The following is an 8,462-nucleotide window of genomic DNA, read 5'->3' on the forward strand; positions in this document are numbered from 1 at the left end:
ACTTTCTTTCATCACTGGTACAGCCAATTTTATGTATTGAATACCTTCATTCCCCCCCCCCCCCGCCCCACCCATTTTCCTGCTTCTGTTTGATATAGGAATGTTTACTTTTAAAAATGTATGTACTTCAATTTTTGCTTTCTTTCTTGTGATTGGATTAATTGGATCAATCATAATCCTTGATCATAAAGTTTCATCATTGTTCCATGCATGGCTCTTTATCCATTCATTCATAATGATGCAGGGAGCACCATGAACTGAACACAAATCTAGAATTCAACTGATAATTTGTAGGGCCATTCTGTAAATAACAGTTTGCATCTGCTAAACCCAAACTTCTAATCCTTCCCTCTCTCTCACTTCCTGAAGCCAGTTGAGACACATTTCACCAGTCAGTCAGTTTAGTCACTCAGTCGTGTTTGACTCTTTGTGACCCCCATGGACTGCAGCATGCCAGGCTTTCCTGTCCATCTCCAACTCCCAGAACTTGCTCAAACTCATGTCCAGGGAGCTGGTGATGCCATCCAACCCTCTCATCCTCTGTCGTCCCCTTCTCCTGACTTCTATCTCTCCCAGCATCAGGGTCTTGTCCAAAGAGTCAGTTCTCATTAGGTGACCAAAGTGTTGGAGCTTCAGCTTCAGCATCAGTCCTTCCAATGAATACTCAGGACTGATTTCCTTTAGGATTGACTGGTTTGATCTCCTTGCAATCCAAGGAACTCTCAAGAGTCTCCTCCAACACCACAGTTCAAAAACATCAGTTCTTCAGCGCTCAGCCTTCTTTATGGTCCAACTCTCACACCTATACCTGATCACTGGAAAAGCCATAATTTTGATTATATGGACCTTTGCTGGCAAAATAATGTCTCTGCTTTTTAATATACTGTCTAGGTCTGTCATCATTTTTCTTCCAAGCTATGTGTTAGCATACACATACTGCACATATTTATATACCACACTATATAAAACTAACTTTTAATTTCATGGCTGCATCACCATCTGCAGTGATTCTGGAGCCCAAGAAAATAAAGTCTGTCACTGTTTCTATTGTTTCCTCATCTATGTGCCATGAAGTGATAGGACTGGAGGCCATGGTCTTACCAACCAAGAAACAATTTGATAAAAATTAAAATAAGTTCTGATGAGATAAGAAATAGAGGCATGGTCAGGATTGTGATTAGTAGACAACCGGTGGCTTCCTGTAAGAGATGATATTTGAGCTCCAGATTTTGAAGAGGTATTGTTTTTTAGATACCATAATTTCATAGTGGGTAGAACATATAAATTTTGGTAAGAAAAATACTCCATTTTCAGGGAAAGCTTAAAGTTACTTTGGTTTTCTCTTAACATTATAAGGATAAGAGGGATATGGCACTAAATATCTTTCATTTTGCTCATATAAAGCCAGCACTGACTGAGTAATTCTTCCCGAACAACTTTGCCTAGAATTCTACCATCTATCTTAGAGTTAGCTGGTATTTCCAATCAAGTTATATTTCTGCCCTTGCTATAGGCTCTACTCATTTCCTGGTGAGCTCCTCTTGCAGTCAGCTTCATTTCCATTCACTTTTCCCTCCAAACTGTGGAATTTAGTTATAAAATTATGATTCTAAGCTCCTCTTTTGTGCGCCAAGCTATAAAGTGGAGAAGTCAGATGGATTAAAAAAAAAAATGAAAAGATCATAGAGAACTTGAGAGATTGAAGAACTGATGAAATGTTTGCTTAATTTGCTCTTTGCTCATTAATATAAATTTTTCTTTGTTTGTGTACCTCTATGTCTCTTACTTGCCTGGAAAATCCCATGGATGGAGGAGCCTGGTAGGCTCGGATACGACTGAGCGACTTCACTTTCACTTTTCACTATCATGCATTGGAGAAGGTAATGGCAACCCACTCCAGTGTTCTTGCCTGGAGAATCCCAGGGATGGGGGAGCCTGGTGGGCTGCCATCTCTGGGGTCGCACAGAGTTGGACACGACTGAAGTGACTTAACAGTATCAGTAGCAGTATGCCTCTTACTTAGCAGCTTTTTGAGGTACTACACAACTAAATTTGCACAGTTACAAAAATTATAGTGGGACCAAATTCAGAAGACTTGCTGGGCCCAAAATTCACAAGATAATTAAGGATTTCATTTGGTCTAAGACATACATTCTGAAGGAGATCAACCCTGGGATTTCTTTGGAAGGAATGATGCTAAAGCTGAAACTCCAGTACTTTGGCCACCCCATGAGAAGAGTTGACTCATTGGAAAAGACTCTGATGCTGGAAGGGATTGGGAGTAGAAGAAGGGGACGACAGAGGATGAGATGGCTGGATGGCATCACGGACTCGATGGACGTGAATCTGAGTGAACTCCGGGAGTTGGTTTTGGACAGGGAGGCCTGGCATGCTGAGACTCATGGGGTTGCAGAGTCGAACATGACTGAGCGACTGAACTGAACTGAAGACATACATCTATCGTACTTTAACATCTCTGAAATCAGGATGGTATTTTAGTCTAGAAGGAAGTAGAGTTCTTCCAGAGAGAATCTGCTTATCTCCTGGGGGCACTGTCAGCCTGTAATCACTTTAAACTCTCTGCTTGAAGATTTTGCAAATATACTGAGAATTTAGACTACAAACTTGCTTGAATACCACTTTATGGTTCAAATTTCCAGAAAAAAACTTTTCTTAACCCAGTGCTAAGATTAAGGAAGGTAAGTATATTTCTTGTTTAGTCATGCCTTGAGGGCATGGGCCATTTATATCTCAGCTTTATACCTCATCTTAAGCATTTTATTTCTCTGTTAATGGTACATGAAATGATGGTGTATGTTGGAAATCATGAAGCTCACAGAAGATGCAGATATGAATGAATAATTATTTCTCATGAACGATGATTTAATGATTCAAAGAGTGGTAATGCAAAGAAATAGAGGAAAACAATAGAATGGGGAAGACTAGAGATCACTTCAAGAAAGTTAGAGATACCAAGGGAACACTTCATGCAAAGATAGGCACAATAGAGGACAGAAGTGATATGGACCTAACAGAAGCAGAAGATATTAAGAAGAGGTGACAAGAAAACACAGAAGAACTATCCAAAAAAAATGTTCATGACCCAGATAACCACAATGGTGTGATCCTTACCTAGAGCCAGATGTACTGAAATAAGAGGTCAAGTGGGCCTTAGGAAGCACAACTACAAACAAAGCTAGTGGAGGTGATGGAATTCCAGTTGAGCTATTTCAAATCCTAAAAGATGACGCTGTGAAAGTGTTGCACTCAATATGCCAGCAAATTTAGAAAACTCAGCAGTGGCCACAGAACTAGACAAGGTCAGTTTTCATTCCAATCCCAAAGAAAAGCAATGCCAAAGAATGTTCATACTACTGCACAATTGCACTCATCTCACATGCTAGCAAAGTAATGCTCAAAATTCTCCAAGCCAGGCTTCAACAGTATGTGAACCAAGAACTTCCAGATGTTCAAGCTGGATTTAGGAAAAGCAGAGGAACTAGAGATCAAATTGCCAACATCTGCTGGATCATGGAAAAAGCAAGAGAGTTCCAGAAAAACATTAACTTCTTTATTGACTACACCAAAGACTTTGACTTTGTTTGTGTGGATCACAACAAACTGTGGAAAATTCTTTAAGAGATGAGAATATCAGACCACCTGACCTGCCTCCTAAGAAATCTGTATGCAGGTCAAGAAGCAACAGTTAGAACTGGACATGGAACAATGGACTGATTCCAAATTGGGAAAGGAGTACGTCAAGGCTGTATATTGTCACCCTGTTCATTCAACTTATATGCAGAGTACACCATGCAAAATGCCAGGCTGGATGAAGCGCAAGCTAGAATCAAGATTGCCAGGAGAAATATCAATAACCTCAGATATGCAGATGACCTCACCCTTATGGAAGAAAGCTAAGAGTAACTAAAGAGCCTCCTGATGAATGTGAAGGAGTAGAGTGAAAAAGCTGGCTTAAAACTCAACATTCAAAAACCAAGATCATGGCATCTGGTCCCATCACTACATGGCAAATAGATGGGGAAACAATGGAAACAGTGACAGACTTTATTTTTTTGGGTTCCAAAATCACCACAAATGGTGACTGCAGTCATGAAATTAAAAGATGCTTGCTCCTTGGAAGAAAAGCTATGACCAACCTAGACAGCATATTAAAAAACAGAGACATTACTTTGCGGACAAAGGCCCATCTAATCAAAGCTATGGTTTTTCCAGTAGTCGTGTTTGGATGTGTGAGTTGCACTATAAAGAAAACTGAGCACTGAAGAACAGATGCTTTTGAACTGTGGTGTTGGAGAAGACTCTTGCGAGTCCCTTGGACTGCAAGGAGATCAAACCAATCAATCCTAAAGGAAATCAGTACTGAATATTCATTGGAAGGGCTGATGCTGAAGCTGAAACTCCAATACTTTGGCCACCTGATGCAAAGAACTGACTCATTGGAAAAAATCCTGATGCTGGGAAAGATAAAAGGCAGGAGAAGGGGATGACAGAGGATGAGAGGGTTGGATGGCATCACCAACTCAATGGACATGAGTTTGAGCAGGCTCCGGGAGTTGGTGATGGACAGAGAAGCCTGGCGTGTTGCAATCCATGGAGTTGCAAAGGGTTGCACATGACTGAGCCACTGAACTGAACTGAGTGACTGAAAGAGTGATTTTCAGGAATCATTTTCATGTACAGTGGATTTATCTCCATGGTACTTTGGCTGGGAACTTGGCACTTGAAACAAATCAAGTAAAAGTCACTGAATCTTCCACTTTCTCATTGAAACATAAAATATAACTAATTTGATTTTGGAGAAATAGTGTTTTCTATTTTATTTATTTATTTATTTATTTTTGCACATCACTCCTGTATTTTATACTGATCTGGAAAAAAGATATTTTTAGTATAGTTATGCTCAAATGAGTACTGGGCCCAAGTGCTGGGCCAAACAACTGGAACATGATTCAGAAGTCAGGCACAATGAGAGACACACTTGGACATGATCAAGAGGCATTCCGCTGCCACAAAACAGTAAGGCAGGGGAGGGATTCTAAAACACACAGCAGGATGAACTCCTACACCTTAGAAGTCAGGGAGCTTATCCCGTGATGGTGTAAGGAATGACTTATTTGCTGATGACCACATGTGGGAATATTTCAACCGCCACTAAAAATCCCAGGAGGGTTTTTTTGTGTGTGTGTATTTATATATAATTTTTTTTTAAGTAAATGCAACACAGAAACATTCAGGATTGATCCAGCCTTTTAGAGTCAGGGAGGAATATTTGATTAAGTCACCATGCAGGTTACATTCATCTCCACTGGAATGACTAGAGCCCCGAGTCACCTAACAACAGTGCCCGGCTGGCCTCTGGGGACACAAATAGGCTCTTACTTCTCATTGGCCACACCTCAGCATGGTTTTCTCCCTGACCCCTACTCAAGCAGCTCCTTATTAATAAACCACCATCAAACCCCCCAGGGATGACCTCTCAACACTTCTGGATAAGTCTTCCCTCAGCTTGGACTGAGGACCATGCCCCAGACGTGCCATTCTGACTAGACTGTATGAAGGGAGTGGGTGCAAGAGATAAAATGGCTAGTGTGGAATTGGGAGCCGCTGGTCCCCACCTGCAGCTACAACTTACAATGCCTACAGATGTCGTCAGTGGGACATGTGCCAGGGAGAGGTGCAGAGGAATAGGGTGGGCAAGGGCAGGGGAGGAGGGTAATCTTTGGGGAAGTAATCTGCTGCTTGCCCTCACTTCTTGGCCTTGCCCTGGGCAGCCCCAGCCTCCGTGGCTTTACGCACGGTCTCCTCATCCCCCAGGAACTGCATGGGCTTGATGGGCTTCAAGTTCTTGTTCAATTCATAGCCCATGGGAATGCCAGTCGGCAGGTTCAGCTCCATGATAGCCTCTTCAGAGAGACCCTCCAGATGCTTGATGATGCCCTGAAGGCTGTTGCCATGGGCTGCAGTTAGTACCCTTTTCCCCTCCTTGATCTGGGGGACAATTTCTTCATTCCAAAAGGGCAGAGCTCTGGCAATTGTGTCCTTCAGACTCTCACAGGAGGGCAGCTGGTCTTCAGTGAGGTTTGCGTACCTGCAATCCTTACTGATGTTGCTGTAGAAGGGATGGTCAGGCTCCATGGGAGGTGGCGGGACATCATAGGAACACCTCCAGATCTTTACCTGGGCTCACCATGCTTGGCAGCAGTTTCTACCTTATTGAGGCCAGTCAGACCCCCATAGTGTCGCTCATTAAGGCGCCAAGTCCTCACCACTGGCAGCCACATTTGGTCAATGGCATCCAGCACTGTCCAGAGGGTCCGGATTGCTCTCTTCTGCACTGAGGTGAAGCAGATGTCAAACTCATAGCCAGCATCTCTCAGCACCTGCCCGCCTCGCTTCGCCTCCTCGTGCCCTCCGCGTCGTACCAGCCACTGAAACAGTTCTCCAGGTTCCACGTGCTCTCACCGTGCCGGATCAGCACCAGCTTGTAGGCGGCCATGGCTGCGGTTCGGGATGCAGCACAGACTGGGCTGTTTTCTATTTTAAAAGAAGTTTTGATGTTTTTTTTATTCTGGGGTTGACTGTTTTCTGAATGTGTTACTCTCTTAATTATATTCAAAAGCTAAAAAATCTCATTGACTCTCAAATTACCAGCATGTTAGCTAGTTTTATCCTTTTGACTTAGACAGCACTTGGTTCTGAGCTCTGAGTATCTGGTTGAGATTCCAAGTATAACGTCGGTGAAAATGAATTAGTCGTACTCTAGTGGAAAAAGTGGAAGGAGAGAGAAGTGGTCAGAGTCAGAATAGAGCCAACAGGTTTTGCTGGCAGATTTGACAGGAGCGAGAGAGAAGATGAGATGCAGAAGATGACAGTCAAGATTAGGGGATGAGTAACAGTGGAGACAAAGCCAGTGGATAAGATAAAGTTTTCTTCTGGGTGGATATCATTAATTTCCATTACATATTTTTGAAAACTCAATCAAATCAACCTTAAAAAGATTTGTGAAACTCAGTGCTGCCTCCAGCAACAGGATAGTCAGGTTTGTCAGACAGAACATGCCTCCCAAGTCACTGGAAATAACTGAAAAGCTAAATAGAAGTGCAGACTCATTAGGGCTATCAGTGGGACTTTGGTCTTTTTGATCTCTGTCTGCACACTAAGGAAAGGGTAAGTGAGCCTCCTTTTCATCTTTTCCTTCACACTTTAAAGGGCTGCTGTAATGTTCCCACCAACTGAATCATTTTCATTTCCAACTCTAATCAATTTGTGAATAAACATCCTTTGGAGATGTGAGCTGTTTTAAATGACGGCTGCCTTTCCACCTTTAATCTATGACACTATAATTCTCTTGACAGAAAATAGCTCCTTGTGTCTTTATTCCCTCTCTGAGTTCATATATGCAGCACACCTCTGTTTTTATTATTACATAATAACAGCTTTAGTAGGTGAATAAAAAGGTTGCACAAGTTTTGCAAAAATAAGAGGATATTCATCCTTGCTACCTTTAATCTCCTGCTTTCTCCTCTTAATGAATATAAATTATCAAAGCTATTTCTCAAAGTCTTTATATAGCACAATACCAGTGGCAGATCATTCTCAGGAAAGGCTCTTTTTAAATATTATAATTAATGGCATTATCTTTAATCTTTTATGGTGTGAAAATCAAGGACAACTTGAAACTTGAGACAAGGTAAGAGACTGCTTATTTTGGTGAGTTTTAGGAGATGAAAATGAAGGTTTGAATCAAGCCTTCTTCCCTTGGAGGGTTCTTAAAGATTGCAAAAGTATGAGAAATAATGATAAATTTAATGATAAATCATGATAAATTTCTTATTTCTTCTAAGAATTAGTTAAGTGCTTTGATCAGATGAGATCTAATTTGATTCTCTTCCCTAAGTTCAAAAGAACCAAGAGCTAAGAGTTTTCTGGAAAGGTTTGAATATATCAAACTAATTGCTCCTATTAGATGATTTATTTTAAATATATTTATGTCAAACTTCCAGGTTCCAGTTGGTAAACTGAGTCAACAGGTACCTTTGTTTTCTTCCCTATCAAAATTCTATAAGGATATTGAAATGCAAGAACAAAGAGGGGAAAAAACCCAAATCAAATAAATAAAATTTCTGTGAGCTGAGAAAATGGTGCAGAATACCATATATAGACAAGAAACTTTGGAGAATTTCTGAAAATTAGAAAACAGATTGGACAAAGCTAATAGAAAAGTCAATCCATGCTTACAAAGCCTGTAAATCTGTACCAGCAAAAAAAAAAAAAAAAAAAAAAAAACAACAACAGTTGATGGATTTCCCCAAGTGAGTTTCAGAAAAACAGAGTTTAGAGCAAGAGGGACTAGGACATTGTTTGAAGGGAATATCGCTGAGAAAATTGTCAGCACTACTCTCTCTCCCTGCATTTCCCAACACACACACACACACACACAC

The 8,462-nt window shown here is 41.2% G+C and overlaps 1 pseudogene; it reads right to left on the bottom strand.

The window, feature by feature from the left end:
• Positions 1-5,766: 5,766 nt before the first annotated feature.
• On the bottom strand, positions 5,767-6,517 carry LOC128051299 (phosphoglycerate mutase 1-like; annotated as a pseudogene).
• Positions 6,518-8,462: the final 1,945 nt, after the last annotated feature.

The sequence above is a fragment of the Budorcas taxicolor genome, chromosome 1 (assembly GCF_023091745.1).
Source record: "Budorcas taxicolor isolate Tak-1 chromosome 1, Takin1.1, whole genome shotgun sequence".
Lineage (NCBI taxonomy): Eukaryota > Metazoa > Chordata > Mammalia > Artiodactyla > Bovidae > Budorcas > Budorcas taxicolor.